Below are 16,308 nucleotides of genomic sequence, written 5' to 3'. Positions count from 1 at the left end.
GAACGTTTGTGGAAAGAGATTTCAAGAGGCATGGCAACTAAAGGATAAATGGCCCAGAAGACCAGGTGACAGAAGGAACATTGGCAAGGCAGGGAATCAACTCAGAAGGGCTTGTGGAATGGAGGCTCAGAGCTGAGCTAAATGGGAACAGATGAAGGGAAATTGGGGGAAGGAGGACTTTAGGTTGAGGCTGCATACACACATCTTTAAAACACATTCCCCCCCCCCCCAGACAAGAATAATGGGAAATGTAATTTAGCCCTTACAGAGCTACAATTCCCATTACCCTTAACAAACTACAGTTTCCAGGACTCCTTTTGAGTGGGATATGTGCTTTAAAAGTATGGTGTACACACAGCCTGAGATGAACATACCAAGGTGTATTTATAAGCGGGAAGAGGAAGGGGATTCAAAAACCTAAGAACTGGGGAAGCTTGGAAACCAGAGGGACAAAGGGCTAGAGGGGGACTAAGAGGAGAGAATTCTGTATATTGTTGTGAAACAGCCAACTTCAAACTTCAGGTGCCTTGTGTAGTATGGACTATGCTACATGTCTACTCGGTTCATAACAGGTGTAGATATTTTTGTTACTGTTAAGGGACGTTTTTGGCAGGAAACCAGCACATAAAGGATGGGCAGGGATGACAGGGATGGTGGGCTGTGGGCAAAAGTAACTAGCATGAAGGTCAAGACTACAACACCTATTATCCTTTACCACTGGCTGGAGATGATGAGAGTTGTAGACCAGCAAAATTTGGGGATTGCCAGATCGAAGAACACTGTAGTAACAGACCACTGTTGCAAATAAACACCTGCTTGGACAGGGGTGTGAGGAAGTGATTATAATACCCAGGGAATCAAAACGTTTGGGGTAGAGGCACATGACAATTTCTGCCTCAGAAATAAGATGCGAGAGCTTTAACCTCCTCAGATGTCTCTGCTAAACCTTACATTAGGAAACGGAGGTACTTAACTGCTCTCATTTGAAGCAAACACTTTCCCCAAAGATACAAAGATTTAAACCCAAAGAGCTGTAGTCTGGGAAAAATAACCTCCATAATTCTCTATTTCTGAAAAAAGGAGGGGGAAAAACCCCTCAAGCAATTCTTCCTTTATTGCCTTGAATACATAATGGATCCCTAGGGATCTCTGACAGAACCAGTTTCTCAGAGCCACTAGCACTTAGCAAAATTGACTTCAGCTAATCAAAAGATTATTTCAGAATCCCTTGGTCTCTGGCTTTTGCTGGCTGCTAGTCTGGGAGGCTGCAAAATAAAACTGTTATCTCAGCCATTTAGAATTCAGGGAAAGTCTTAAGCCCCCTCACCCACCCTTAGTTCACATCTGCTTGGCCTGTAGTGGAATGCTGTGGGGGTGTTCAATGAGAAGCAGGGGAAGGACACAGAGCAGCTGGAGTTTGGTTCCATAATGCAGAAAAAAACATTCTTTCACAATTAGGCAAAGGAAACACCCCCTCACACTTCATAATTCATCAGTCATGTTCACGCAGGGAAAGAACTCTTATTTATAGGTAAGTAGGACTCGGGTGGCGCTGTGGGTTAAACCACAGAGCCTAGGACTTACCCGATCAGAAGGTCGGTGGTTCAAATCCCCACAATGGGGTGAGCTCCTGTTGCTCGGTCCCTGCTCCTGCCAACCTAGCAGTTCGAAAGCACATCAAGTGCAAGTAGATAAATAGGTACCACTCCGACGGGAAGGTAAACAGCGTTTCTGTGCGCTGCTCTGGTTCGCCAGATGTGGCTTAGTCATGCTGGCCACATGACCCAGAAGCTGTAGGCTGGCTCCCTCGGCCAATATAATCATAGAATCATAGAATCATAGAGTTGGAAGAGACCACAAGGGCCATCGAGTCCAACCCCCTGCCAAGCAGGAAACACCATCAGAGCACTCCTGACATATGGTTGTCAAGCCTCTGCTTAAAGACCTCCAAAGTAGGAGACTCCACCACACTCCTTGGCAGCAAATTCCACTGTCGAACAGCTCTTACTGTCAGGAAGTTCTTCCTAATGTTTAGGTGGAATCTTCTTTCTTGTAGTTTGGATCCATTGCTCCGTGTCCGCTTCTCTGGAGCAGCAGAAAACAAGCGAGATGAGCGCCGCAACCCCAGAGTCGGCCACGACTGGACCTAATGGTCAGGGGTCCCTTTACCTTTATGTTGCAAAGCCACGGTCTGGGAGAACTGGTCATGTTTTTAAACCCCAATTAATATCAGTGGGATTGAAGCAACTGTGACAATTGTGTGTCAGATTGCGGCCCATTTCTTCAGCGAATGGCTCTGCTTAGTCATATTAGAGCTCATTGAGACTTCCGCTTGCTGCTTACTCCGATTTAGCACTAAAGAGCGGGTTTTCCCTGAGAAAGCAGCAGGGCAAGTGGAAAACCGCTTGGGCCTGTGCTTTCTAGGCAAGGGCCAAGCAGAAGTGTGGACGAGCCCTCAGTGAGTAGGGATGGGAAAATTTTGGTATCTCATTTTTCGTATCTTAAATTCACTTCACATTTCCACAACAATCTGCTTTTTTTTTTTAGAAGCTTCAGAATTTTAGTGCAGATCTCTCCTAATATATTGCATTTTTGTACACCATTAGCACCCAATGTGCCCACTTTCGCATAGCAATTTTCCTAATACAACACTTTTTTGCATGTTACTTTTGACAATATACGCATTTGTAGGCAGATTTCACCCCAGTATATTCATTTCTTTTGCACATTTCTTGGCTGGAGAACTCCCTTGCAAAATTCAGAAATAAGCCGATTTTGAAGGATGGCTGTGTTTCAGTTCACATATTGTTTTGGAAAGTGTGGATTAGGTAGGCTTTCCTTTAAATGCAGACGTAACCAAAGTTCTCCCGCATCCCTAGCTACACATGCAGTAGAACAAAGTGAAACGGTATCACCTCTAAGGTGGTAGAATGGACTGCTGCTTCACTTCCTGGACGCTTTTTGAATACTTCCTTCTGTTAAAAAACAAGAACCCTCCAGTAAACTAGGCTGGGCTAGAACTGTTCCCTCTGCTGTTTGATTTTTCTTTTTCTAAATTGAGGCTGTGTTGGTCTCCTTACCTTCTGCCCTACCAATCCCAAAGGGTAACAGTTTCACATATCCCACCCACTTTAAACAATGGCCCCATCCACCACTGTCATGCAACTTTCAAAAGGTTGTTCATGAGAAAGTGACCCCCCCAACCCCTATAGTAAACCCATCAAAACCAATGGACTGACTCCTTTGCCTTTTTTTTTTTTAATCCGCAAATAGTTAATCACAAATCTTTCTGGCACCATATTAGAGAGGAAGAAAGACTTGTTGCCTACAACAGAAGAGGAGTTATGCAAGATCTGGCAAGCCATGCTAATGAATAAATTGGACCATTATAAATGTGCCTGGGAAAATACAAAGCAAACTGCATTTACCCTGTGTGATCAAGGGTGACCTTTTGCTGAATACTGGAACATTAATAGATGACGTTTGGCAAGAACTATTGTCTATGGCTTAATAGAGCAGCGTGTTAACTTATTTGTTAAACTTTGTTTACATTATATGTTCTCTGTAAATGGCATATATATGTGAAGGTCTTTTTGGGGTAATAATTTAATAAATGATTAATTAAAACAGAAAGTTTTGTGAATCTGCTTTGGGAAATGGAAGACCTGGCTAGTCTAACTTCTTCTTTTCCAGAGTGACCAAGCAGATGCCTTTGAGAAGCCCACAGGAGGGACATGAATGTCTCTCCTGTTGCTGTTTCGAGAGGTGTCCAGAGCACTGTCTAGCCCTGTTGTGTTGGATAAGTTTCTTTTTTTTTAAATGATATTTATTAGAAGTTTAAAAATTACAGAAAAAATAAGAAAAGAAAACAACAAAAAAATTTAACAAGACATACATTACAATACATAAAAAAGGGGAAAAAACCCATAAAAACCAATACAACAATACAGCAAAAAAGAACAATAACATTAAAACACACATCCAATATTCCATATCTTTATCTTTCATTTACTTGTTTCATCGACCTCCTCACACCTCCCTTTTTGTATTCTAGTTTAATTAATTATTTCAGCAAATTCTTTCCATCTTTCTCAATTTTTGTTGAATAATTTATCTTAACGGTCTAACCTATTAATTAACTCAACAAATCCTTTCCATCTTTCACTATATTCTGTCATTCAATTTACCTTAATTTATTTTAACCTTAACTTACCATAAAATACCTTTAATCTTAAAACTTAATACCTATTTATACATAACTCCTTATATCATTTCTACTAAAGCCAAATAGTTTCATTCCAACATTTTTCCTAATACTCATTAATTTTACACTAATTCTCAAAATATTTTTTTTAAAAAACTTTCTTCCAATCCTCATCCAACGTCTCTTCTTCCTGGTCTCGGGTTAAGTCAGTCCTTACTGTCCATTCCATCTAGTCCATCAACCTGGTGATCTTAAGTCCAAGGCTCTTAAGTCTTTTCCATGTCCCTTCTGCTGATCTTCTTCTTGTTTATACCTGCACATTACCTTGTCTTTTGTTGATCTTTTTCTTAATTTCTTTCCTTTCTCATTGAGGAGTAGGTCTCGGGGAGACTCCAACCCAACAATATCTCCGTCTCCCCTCAACAGATCAGCCCATTCTCCACAGTCAGCACTGTAGTCCAGAAAGTATTTAAAAGCATGTTTCAAAGTCCCTCCAAAGTTAAGTGCCCCCGCAACTCCAGACCCCCCATGGCCCAAAACCAAATCCCAAAAACCAAAACGTCCCTGCCTAGGGGGATCCATCCAACTTCCCATCTCCCAACCAGACGATACTCCCTCTCTCCATATCTGACTTTCTCCAGGTTCAGTCTTCAAAAACAGCAGCTTATGCTCCTGCAGGGCCTCGGGTTTCTCCATTTGTGTTACTTGAGGTTCAACAGCAACCTCCTCCATTATCTTCTGCTCTTGCACTTGCCCTGTCAAAACAGATTCCTGGGTTGGTTCCTGAATGGTTTCTATATGAGTATTCACTGTTTGTCCAAAGTTTTTGACTGCAACAATCATCAAATCCATCTTCTCATGCAGCTGCTCCAACAAAGCGCTTGTCTTGCAAAAAGCAAGCACCAAAACTTCTTCTAAACACATTTTTATCCAAGGTCAGAGTCTGGTCTCATGATCCTTAATCTCCACAGCTGTGAAATCCCCAGATTGACTCCAGCAACAGTTTAACAAAGACTCTCCTCCCTGCAAGAGAGGGGAGTGGTTGTGGCCGGGAGCCGGACTCCGCCTCAAGCAGGGGGTGTTTGCCCCCTGCCTTCCACCCACCTGGCTGGCACCCACGCCCTTGGCCAGGCACCCAACCAGGTGCCTTCAAGGGGGCGTGTACAGCAGGCTAAATTGCTGCGGTGCCAGCCTCCAGCCCTCACTTTTTGTCGTCCCGTCGCAAGTCACCCACCCTCCACTCCCTTAGAGCAGGGTTTCCAGTTTTCTTTTGGCCTTGCTATGGACCTTAGGTTGGTCGCCCTGGTTGTCCGGGGGGCCTGGTAGGAATTTTTCCATTTGGCATTAGGCCTTTTGGTTTTTTCGCCTACCTCGTAGCAATCGTCACAACTTTCGTGGTATTGGTGGGTAGGTTAGGCATTGGAATAATGTGTTGTGGTGTCGAAGGGCTAGGTGTGGCCATCGCCTGCGCCTTCAATTTTTGGGTATTCCGTTAAAGGAATCCAGCGGTCGTGTATTCTGTCCGATGCCTGCTTGGCGGGAGGCCATGGCACAACCCTTGGTGACATCAGGGGAGAGCTTATAGTTGGATTAGCATCAACAGGCTCCGCCTACTGGTGAATAAACCCCCTTTGTTTTTTAGACTCACCCCACTCCGAGTGCGTGGAGTCAGCTGACGTAATCCAATGCCTAAGCCAATACCTTTTCACTTGCTGTAATCAATAAAGTTGTGGCCTTTTCTTGCCCATTAACCTTATATCACGTGTCCTTGTGTTTCATTCCACTGCGCGGGATTCGGGTCCTCGAACCACAAGCTCCCTCTAGAGGAGACAATTTCTATTTGTATCCATCTTTTGAAAGCAGGTCCAACAAAAGAAAGTTACTTTCATTTTTCAAATATTTTGTTTCTTTTGAATGCAAAAGGCAACATTGGAATCAATATGTTTCTCTTTTTTAACTATCTGTCAAAAGACATTCCATTCACAGTCAATGAACTTCCCCCAAAAATTCTGTCTCTGACACCCCGTTCCCTGGTTTGAGACAGTGGAAATTTATCTTTCTTTACTCTCTCTCCTGCAGGCTTGAACAATCTAAGATTTCCCCCCTCTTCTCCTGCTTCCAAGAGGGGTTTTGATGGTTATAACTGAAGGAAACTTAGTCCTTTATATACGACTTTCCTGACTTTAGCTTGCAAAGTTTTGCTTCAGTCTATTTACAAAAGCGGAAGGGGGACTTCCTGTTTAAAGCCTTCCCGCTTCGGTGCCAAATTAAAATGTTTCGTTGTCCAATTTTCCGTTCTACTCACGGGTACTTGTTTAGAGTCCAATTGTCCACAGGAAAAAAGTCAGCGCTCTCCGGCAACGGCTGTGCGGCTTCACTCCGTAAAAGTAGCGGCCGATTCAAAACACTGCGCCGCTCACCCCACGCCGCTTCGGATCCCCGAAAAAGGGTTTCCCTGCGAGTAGGGGAGGCGCTCTTGGTGTCAGCCGAATCCCACGTTCCCAGGCTTGTGTTGGATAAGTTTCAGTTAAAATAAAAAAATTCCTTCCGGTAGCACCTTAAAGACCAACTAAGTTAGTTCTTGGTATGAGCTTTCGTGTGCATGCACACTTCTTCAGATACTTCTTCATGCACACGAAAGCTCATACCAAGAACTAAGTTGGTCTTTAAGGTGCTACCGGAAGGATTTTTTTTATTTTGACTATGGCAGACCAACACGGCTACCTATCTGTAACAAGTTTCAGTTAGTAAGACTCAAGGATGTGGACAAGTTGCTTGTATCAGGGCAACTACTTGCCCCTCTTGGCCGAGGCTTATAAAACTAAGAGTGAGGGGGCCAGGGAGGTGATTAATGCCTCATTGTGAGAGGGTGTGGTTCATGCCTGCTTGAAGGAGGCAGTGATAAAACCACTCCTCCAGAAACCCTCCCTGGATTTGGAAAATCTAAGTAATTTCTGGCCATCTGTCAATCACCCCTTCTTGGGCAAGATCATGGACCAGATGCAGGTGCTTTTGGAGGAAACTGAGTTTGGAGCAGCTATTTTTCTACATTTTGGCAATATCCAGTTATTGTTTATTAGAAAGAAATTCTGGATAAAACAAAGGATTTATCCAGAAGTGAACCATATTGCACTATTTGGAATTATTGTTTTGCTGCCCGTCATCTACAATGTGATTAGTGGAAAGTTGGAAATCAACAACAACAAAATTTACCCTTGGAGTGTTATGGATATGGATAAAAGCTTTACTTAAGAAATTCAATTATTTTAAAATTGATAATATAGGTAGATCATCAAATAAGGTTGAAGAACGCTGAGTTTTGTTTTCAAACCATTGGAACCCAACTTTTCAAAGTAATCTTTGTTACAGTGCAACATTTTGGTAAGCATCACTGCCCCTCAAAAAAGAAAGGCAAGTAGGATATTGAACCTGGCTCCCACAGCACACAGTGCTGTATTTGCTGCGCAATAGTAGCCACAGATAAGGTACAACTGCCAGACATCTCAGATGTTTGGCATCATACCATCAAAAAATGCTTTTCTCATCACTACTGAGATGTGATCCATTTGTCTTCTCCCTGCTCTGCCTCCTGCTACGTGGCAAACGCCATATATCTCCACAATTCAAGGTTGAAATGCAGGGGGCGGGATTTGCCAATGCAGACAAAACCCAACCGCCACTGCAAAACCAGAGCTTTGTACAGGAACACTGTGATAAAACAAATGGAAAGCAGCGCCAAAAAATTTGTTAACTTTTATTTTGCTTACAGATAACTAGTGATTTGTCAGACGAGCCCTTCATTATAATTTTATCTCCATGCTAGGAAATGCATGACGTGCTAGATTTCTGCATGCTATGTAGCTGCTACAAGTACAGTACCAGCAAAGGGTAAAACCATCACAAAGGATAGGGCAGGAGACCCAGTGGCGTAGCGTGGGTTGTCAGCACCCGGGGCAAGGCAAGTAATTTGCGCCCCCTAACCCATGGATTTGCGCGAGGATTCCTAATTCAACAAAATTCAATAAAAAAGAGAAAACAAAATGAGAAGAAGGATAAGATTTTGGAAAAGATAAAAGAAGGAGAGAAGAAATTGAGATCTAAACCAAAGTCCCAGGAGATTCTGAGAGAGATTAAGTTATATCAGACACAATATATGGAATTGATGAACCAAGAGATTGAATGGAAGATAAAGCAAATGAGACAAAAGACATTTGAATCTGCGGACAAATGCGGTAAACTTCTGGCCTGGCAATTGAAGAAAAGACAGAAACTAAATACAGTTACAAACCTAGAAGTGGATGGAAAGAATATATGTAAACCTAATGAGATTAGAAACTGTTTTTTGAGTTATTTCAAAAAATTATATTCACAAGGACCACAGAAGGAGGAGGATATAGATAAATTCCTTAAAAAATATGGATTACAAAAAATCTCTCATCAAAGTAAAGTGGATCTAAATCAGAGAATAACAGAACAAGAGATAGAAGGTGCCATCCAAAATATGCAACTGGGCAAATCTCCAGGACCAGATGGACTGACTTCCAGATATTATAAAGCTTTGAAGGAGTGGCTGATACAACCGTTAAAGGAAGTCTGTAATGAGATCTTAGAGGGGAAAAGGGCACCAGAATCGTGGAAAGAAGCGTATATTACACTCATACCAAAAACAGAGACAGAAAAGACTCAACTTAAGAACTACCGCCCAATATCATTACTTACTTGTGGATTACAAAATCTTTGCAGACATTTTGGCAAAAAGATTGAAAAGAGTGTTGATGGAGAAGATTCATAAGGACCAAGCAGGCTTTCTCCCAAAAAGGCATTTATCAGACAATGTGAGGAATATAATAGACATTTTGGAATTACTAGAAGTGAATATAAACACTAAAGCGGTTCTGATTTTTGTGGACGCGGAGAAAGCCTTTGACAATATTTATTGGAGTTTTATGAAAAAGAATCTTCATGGGATGGGGGTAGGTCAAGGATTTGAGAATGGTATGGGTGCTATATACTCTGAACAAAAAGCTAAGTTGATTGTAAATAATGTGATAACTGAAGAATTTAAAATAGAAAAAGGGACACGACAGGGGTGCCCAATTTCCCCATTACTTTTTATCTCTGTTCTGGAGGTGTTGCTTAATATGATTAGAGATGACCAGCAGGTTAAAGGTGTACAGGTCGGAGCTAAACATTATAAGTTAAGGGCCTTTGCAGACGACTTAGTACTTACTCTACAAGAGCCAGACACTAGTACAAAAAGGGTGTTGGAGTTAATTCAAGAATTTGGTCAAGTGGCCAGATTTAAACTGAACAAACAAAAGACTAAGGTTTTGGGAAAAAATCTAACAGTCATGGAGAGGGAGAAGTTCCAGAACGAAACAGGTTTGACAGTGGTTAAGAAGGTGAAATACCTAGGGGTTCATTTGACATCTAAGAATTTGAATTTGTATAAAGATAACTATGAGAAATGTTGGTCAGAAGTTAAAAAAGATCTAGAAATATGGTCAAATTTGAAATTGTCAATGTTAGGCCGAATTGCAGTTATTAAGATGAATGTATTGCCTAGAATGTTATTTTTGTTTCAAACATTGCAAATTCTTGACAAGATGGACTGTTTCAAGAGGTGGCAGAAGGATATTTCAAAATTTGTCTGGCAGGGCAAAAAGCCCAGAATAAAATTTAAAATATTAACAGATGCAAAGGAAAGAGGGGGATTTGCCCTGCCGGACTTAAAACTGTATTATGAATCAGCAGCGTTTTGCTGGTTGAAAGAGTGGATGCTCCTCGAGAATACAGATATCTTGGATCTAGAAGGTTTTAACAATGCATTTGGATGGCATGCATATCTATGGTATGACAAAGTTAAGGTGCATAGGGCCTTCAAAAACCATATTGTCAGAAAAGCATTATATAATGTCTGGATAAGATACAAAGATTTGTTGGAAAACAAAACCCCTAGATGGTTGTCACCTTTGGAGGCTAAAGCGTTGAAAAAACTCAATATGGAAGCCGAATGGCCAAAGTATTGGGAAATTTTGGAACAAGAGGGAGATAAGTTGAAGCTACAGAGTCACGAGAAATTGAAAACCAAAGTACGAGATTGGCTCCATTATTATCAAATAATGGAGGTTTACAAACAAGACAGGAAAATTGGATTCCAGGTGGAGAAATCAAAATTAGAAACTGAACTGTTAGAACCCAATACTAAGAACTTGTCGAGAATGTATAACTTGCTGCTGAAATGGAATACACAAGACGAAACAGTTAAATCAGCTATGATTAAGTGGGCACAGGACATTGGTCATAACATTATGTTTGCTGACTGGGAATGGTTGTGGAACACCGGGATAAAATTTACGGCATGTAATGCCTTAAAGGAAAATATTATGAAAATGATCTATAGGTGGTACATGACCCCAGTCAAGCTAGCAAAAATCTATCATTTGCCTGATAATAAGTGTTGGAAATGTAAAGAAACTGAAGGTACTTTCTATCACCTTTGGTGGACGTGCCCAAAGATTAAGGCTTTTTGGGAGATGATATATAATGAAATGAAAAAGGTACTTAAATGTACCTTCCCTAAGAAACCAGAGGCCTTTCTCCTGGGCATTGTCGGCCAATTGGTGCCAAAGAAGGACAGAACTTTTTTTATGTATGCAACAACAGCAGCAAGAATACTCATCACAAAGTATTGGAAGACACAAGATCTACCCACCCTGGAAGAGTGGCAGATGAAGGTGATGGACTATATGACATTGGCTGAGATGACTGGCAGAATCCGCGATCAGGGGAAAGAGACGGCAGAAGAAGATTGGAAGAAATTTAAAATCTATCTTAAGAACTACTATAAAATGGATGAATGTTAAAATGTCGAGGTTTTGAGAAAGAAAAGGAGATTACAGCGACATAAGATTAAGTTAAAGAAAAGAATAAGAAGAAATATATTTGATAAAATTATTTAGGATTTGCTGAAATAATTTTGGAAATTGGGATGTAGGAAGGGGAGGTTTGGGGGAGTCCGAGAAGTGAGGGATATGAAAAAAAGGTTATGAAATTATACATGTTTGTATGTCTGTTTATTTGTTTGTATTGTTAAAAAATGTTGTAAAACCAATAAAAAATTTATTTAAAAAAAATAACCCATGGATTTGCGCCCCCTAACCCATGGATTTGCACCCCCTAGCCCTAACCCCCAGATGTTGCGCCCGGTGCGGCCGGCCCCCCCTGCACCCCCCACGCTACGCCACTGAGGAGACCCAGTTCCCTCTGCACTGATCATCTGAGCCACGGCTGCACTTTTCTGGACTCTGTTTATATTGATGGGATGTAGCCGACGCACAACGCTGCTGAAGGTTAACTTACTAATTAACTTTGATTCAGTTGCAAAATCAATATAACATCCCTTAGTTTATCCATCTCTGCATGTGCTTCAAACTGAGTATCGTTGGCTTTCCTGTTTCCTGCTCGCACACAGCCTCTGAACTTGACACTGTGTTTTTCTGTGGTGTGGAGCTTCTACTTTCCTCAAGGCAGAAGCAACCGGTGCATCTTCCCACCCAAAGCCCCTTTTGCTAAGTCATAAATTCCTGCCAGCAGATGCGTACTATAAAAATTTAGAACCACATCTGACTTTTATTATATCACCTTTTACCAACGGTATGCTTTTAAAAAGCCACTTGGAAGAAGACTGAAGCCAGGAATTATCTTGTTTAGACTTTGATGGATAACGTCATCTTGCGCCAATTCTTTTGCCCATAGGTAAAGGCCTAGTTATCTTTATCATTTATCAGGTACACCATTTTAGTACAACTGTTTAAAAAGTAGGACAGAAACCCCTTTCCACCTTAATCAGACAATAACTCATTGACTCCAAGTGAGCCTTCATCTTCTAATTATTTAGTACACAATTTAATGTCATTAAACATCTTTTGAGTGGATGGAATTGCTCTAAAAGCCTTCACTCCAGAGTTCTAATATTAGGTTCTTGGCAACCATCCCTGTGTGTGAAAAGCAGCCAGTTTGTTTACCAGGAATTCAGACTTGCATTACAGGGCAAATTAGCAGCCAGCTATTAGTCTCTGATTCAAGCACTTAACAATTACTGATCATCTCCTCCCGGTCTGTGGATAATGGAAGAGATCAGCTGCAAATGGAAAAGATGAAGGACTGTTTGCTTGTGGGCACTGGAGAGAGAAAGCATGGCACAGAGTAACCTTCCTTGACCCTAAGGCCCAAACAGGAAAAGGCATTCTGGAGGACCGTCTCCATTAGTATCCCAACCAAGTGGTCACTAAAACAGACTCTCCTTTACCAGTGTAAAAGTTCAACCACAGCACCCAAGAGGCAGGCCTGATTCATTGCTCCTGCTGTCAAACTATGGGACTAGGTAAAGGTAAAGGGACCCCTGACCATTAGGTCCAGTCGTGACCGACTCTGGGGTTGTGGCGCTCATCTCGCTTTATTGGTTGAGGGAGCCGGTGTACAGCTTCCGGGTCATGTGGCCAGCATGACTAAGCCGCTTCTGGCGAACCAGAGCAGCGCACGGAAACGCCGTTTACCTTCCCGCTGGAGTGGTACCTATTTATCTACTCGCACTTTGATGTGCTTTCGAACTGCTAGGTTGGCAGGAGCAGGGACCGAGCAACGGGAGCTCACCCCGTCACGGGGATTCGAACTGCCGACCATCTGATCGGCAAGTCCTAGGCTCTGTGCTTTAACCCACAGCACCACCCGCGTCCCTAACTATGGGACTACTTCCCTGAAAATAACTGCAAAGCTACAGTAACCATATGTTAGTCCATCTGCATCTCTGTAAGGTCCTTACAGAGTGTCATATTGTGTCGGTTTCATAAAGCTGCACAGAATAAATTACGGATGTGGAGACCACCTCTTCAATATCACCTCCACATCTCTGAAAAAGTTATTAGTGGGGTAGTCACCTCTGTCTCAGGAGGACCCAGTTAGGACACACAGCTGGGGGCCAGGGGAAAGCCAAGGCTGCACCTGGCAGCTCTCCATCTATATCTGCAGAGGCCTGCCTCAAACTTACTTGAAACAAATTACTGGGAAATAGTAGAAAACTGCAGGTTGGTGTTTGACTAAAAAATAGGTTTAGTCCCTTATGAATACTACGGAGTGCGTGGGCGCTCTTAGGTTTAAATAATTGAGAACTTCCACATTCCATAATAGGACTGTTTTGGTGGGTCAGCAGATAACTCCTTAATTGCTTATGGATCAACAGTTCACCTACAGAGCCCAAAGGGTTGTCTCTGGTAGTTTTTGCTGATAGTTATCAATAATGAATAATAAAGGGGCATTAAAAAACAAACCAATTATGGAACAATCTGCTTGTAAGTAGCTTCCGGAAGAGATTTAGAAAAAAATTAATCGGCCATCTGCCCTTCTACATAATGACCATTACCTGACCTATTTGAAAAGAAAGTCAAAATATTTCTAGATCCTCATGACCACGTGACACATCATGTAGCCAGATACCATCATGCACCGCTCAGGATTAGGGATGTAAGGAGGCATAGTTTTCCTTTCTTCCCTGTGTTCATCACACGCAGCAGTGTTTCCGTTCTGCTGCAGTTTATCTTCTGTCGAAAACTATGTTACACCTCTCACTGCGATGAAATCTTATAACTTACATAAGTTATGTTGCCATCACATTATTCCACCCCATTCATTTCAACGCAAAGGAAATGCAATGCAGATTATCGTTTGCAGAGTGAAACCAACAACAATCAATGCCAATCATATTCACTGGACATGAGATGAATAAATGAACACTGGCAATTTCTGCTTTAATTTCTGTTTTCATAAGAATTCTCCTTACTTGGCATAAACTAGACAGGGAGCTGCTTCCAATCTGGGCTCATTAGTGAGTGCACTTGTGTCATGAAACATGTAATTGTGAACATATTTATATTAGATTATAGCTAAGTCTGTGTCCAAGCCTGTATCTAATTGTATTTTATTAATATGATGTATTTATATCCTGCGTTTTTTAATAAAGTCTTCACAAGGTGTCATACAGTAATTAACAAATGAAGCGAAGTATTAATTCTTATTAATAAGTTGAGCAATTAAGTATTGATTTATAAAGCACTCCAAAGCAAGTATACGTTTTAAAAAGTACATTTAAAAGCATATTGGATCAATTGGATACACAACCAAAAGCATTGTGTGACATAACAACAACAACAACAACAACAACAACAACAACAACAACAACACCCTGCCCTGGGTTGCCCAGATACTGGGTGGCTTCCAGCATATATAAAAACATAATAAAACTAATGTTTTAACATAAAAACTTCCCTCTACAGGGTTGCATCCAGATGTCTTTAAAAAGCTTTATAGTTACTTGTCTCCTTGGCTTGGGGGTCGCATAACTCCACACCCTCCAACATTTCTCTGATGAAAATAGGGACGTCCTAAGGAAAAGTAGGGCATTCTGAGATCAAAGAAGAAACTGGGACGGTTTCTGTAAACCTGTGACTGTCCCTGGAAAATAGGGACACTTGGAGTGTTGGGGGTGGGGGCTTAGTGAACTTTGGTTGCTTGCTGCCTTGTATTGTCATTGGATTATTAAGAATAATTTTAGAGAATTTAATTTCTTTCATTAAAGCATTTGCATTCTGCATTGAAGCTTTTCAAGCAACCAAGGCAGCTTATCAAGTAATAAAAACAAACAATAAAAAAATCAATCGCTGAAAAGAAAAAGCAGATAAGGGAAGCATAAAAGGGAGTAATAAGTAAGCAATAAGCAATCATCCGCTAAATGCATGGTCAAATAAGACAGTTTTAATCTGGCGCCTGAAGGATATAGAATGTTTGTGCCAGGCAACTGTGGGGACTCTGACCACAGCCCTCTTGAGGCCCCCCCCCCGGTCCCCAGCTGTTCAGGACTTTACAAGTTACAAAACCAACCCTTTGAACCACACCTGGAAACAAGCTAGCCAGCAAATATATTTTAGCACCCGTAAAATGGGTGCAGTGTAGTAGATCCCTGTTAGCAACCTGGCCACTGGAATCTGAGCCTACCGAAGTTTCCAAATGTTCTTCAAAGGAAAGTCCATGTGCAAACACCACAGCAATAATTCTTGCGTGTTACCAAAGTATGGAAAGTTGTGAGAAGGCTCTCTCAAAGATGAGGTGCAGCTGGCAAAGCAGTTGAAGAATGGGACTGTGTGCCACAGATGCTATTTGTCACACAAAGCCATTATCACTCGCTGTTGACTTAAATAGGACTTGCCAAGCCCTACTCATCAGCACTACTTCCATCTTGTCTGGGTTTAGCTTATTAGCCAACCTATTGTTTTAAGTGAAGGCATCTGTTCAGGACATCCACTGCTACATCTAAAGTATAAGAAAAGCAGAACTGGGTGTCATTGATACGCCAACAACACCTAGCTCCAAACTTCTCCTAGAAGTTTGCTCCATAGCCACAGATACCACTGCACAAAGCCAAAGTCCTCGCCCACCACTTTATGAGACCTGTGTGTTATATAGGAGTGGAACAACAGAAGCATAGTACAGTATATCTAATTCCCAATCCATATTGTCCCAAATACTAGGACTGATGGTATTGAAAGTTGCTGAGAGGTTAAGAAGACTCAACATCACATTTTCTCCTGATGTAGGTCATCTACCAGGGCAATCTGCTATGTCATGTCATCCAGAAACATCTGGAACGTAACCACCAGCAATGGTTAAGACTTTAGCAAGGAAGAGGTTAATTAGCAGATTCCCCTTTCCTGCCAATTCAATTTGCATTTTAAAAAACAACACAGAAAACCTGCATGTAGAAGATGCATGTCAGGTGCAGTTTGGAATGAATGTCGAGTTCTATGTTCCACAAAGTGCTTAGCAAATAAGACACAATGAACTATCTGTAACCTGTTGGTGTTCACACTGGGAATTAACACTCTGCAGACTCCTTGCTACCTAAACAGTTCCACTGGACTGCAGTGTATGGATGCAGTAGTGGTGGGGAGACTTCTTTCTTTGCAACTATCACCACCAAGTATGATCTAAAGTGAGATCTAGCCTGTGTTTGATCACATTTAGAACGTGCCTTTCTCCACTTACATTCTACT

Source organism: Podarcis bocagei, assembly GCF_964188305.1.
Source record: "Podarcis bocagei genome assembly, chromosome: 2".
NCBI classification, from domain to species: Eukaryota; Metazoa; Chordata; class Lepidosauria; order Squamata; family Lacertidae; genus Podarcis; species Podarcis bocagei.
The sequence above is the reverse complement of the archived record's forward strand: the minus strand, read 5'-3'. Positions refer to the sequence as shown.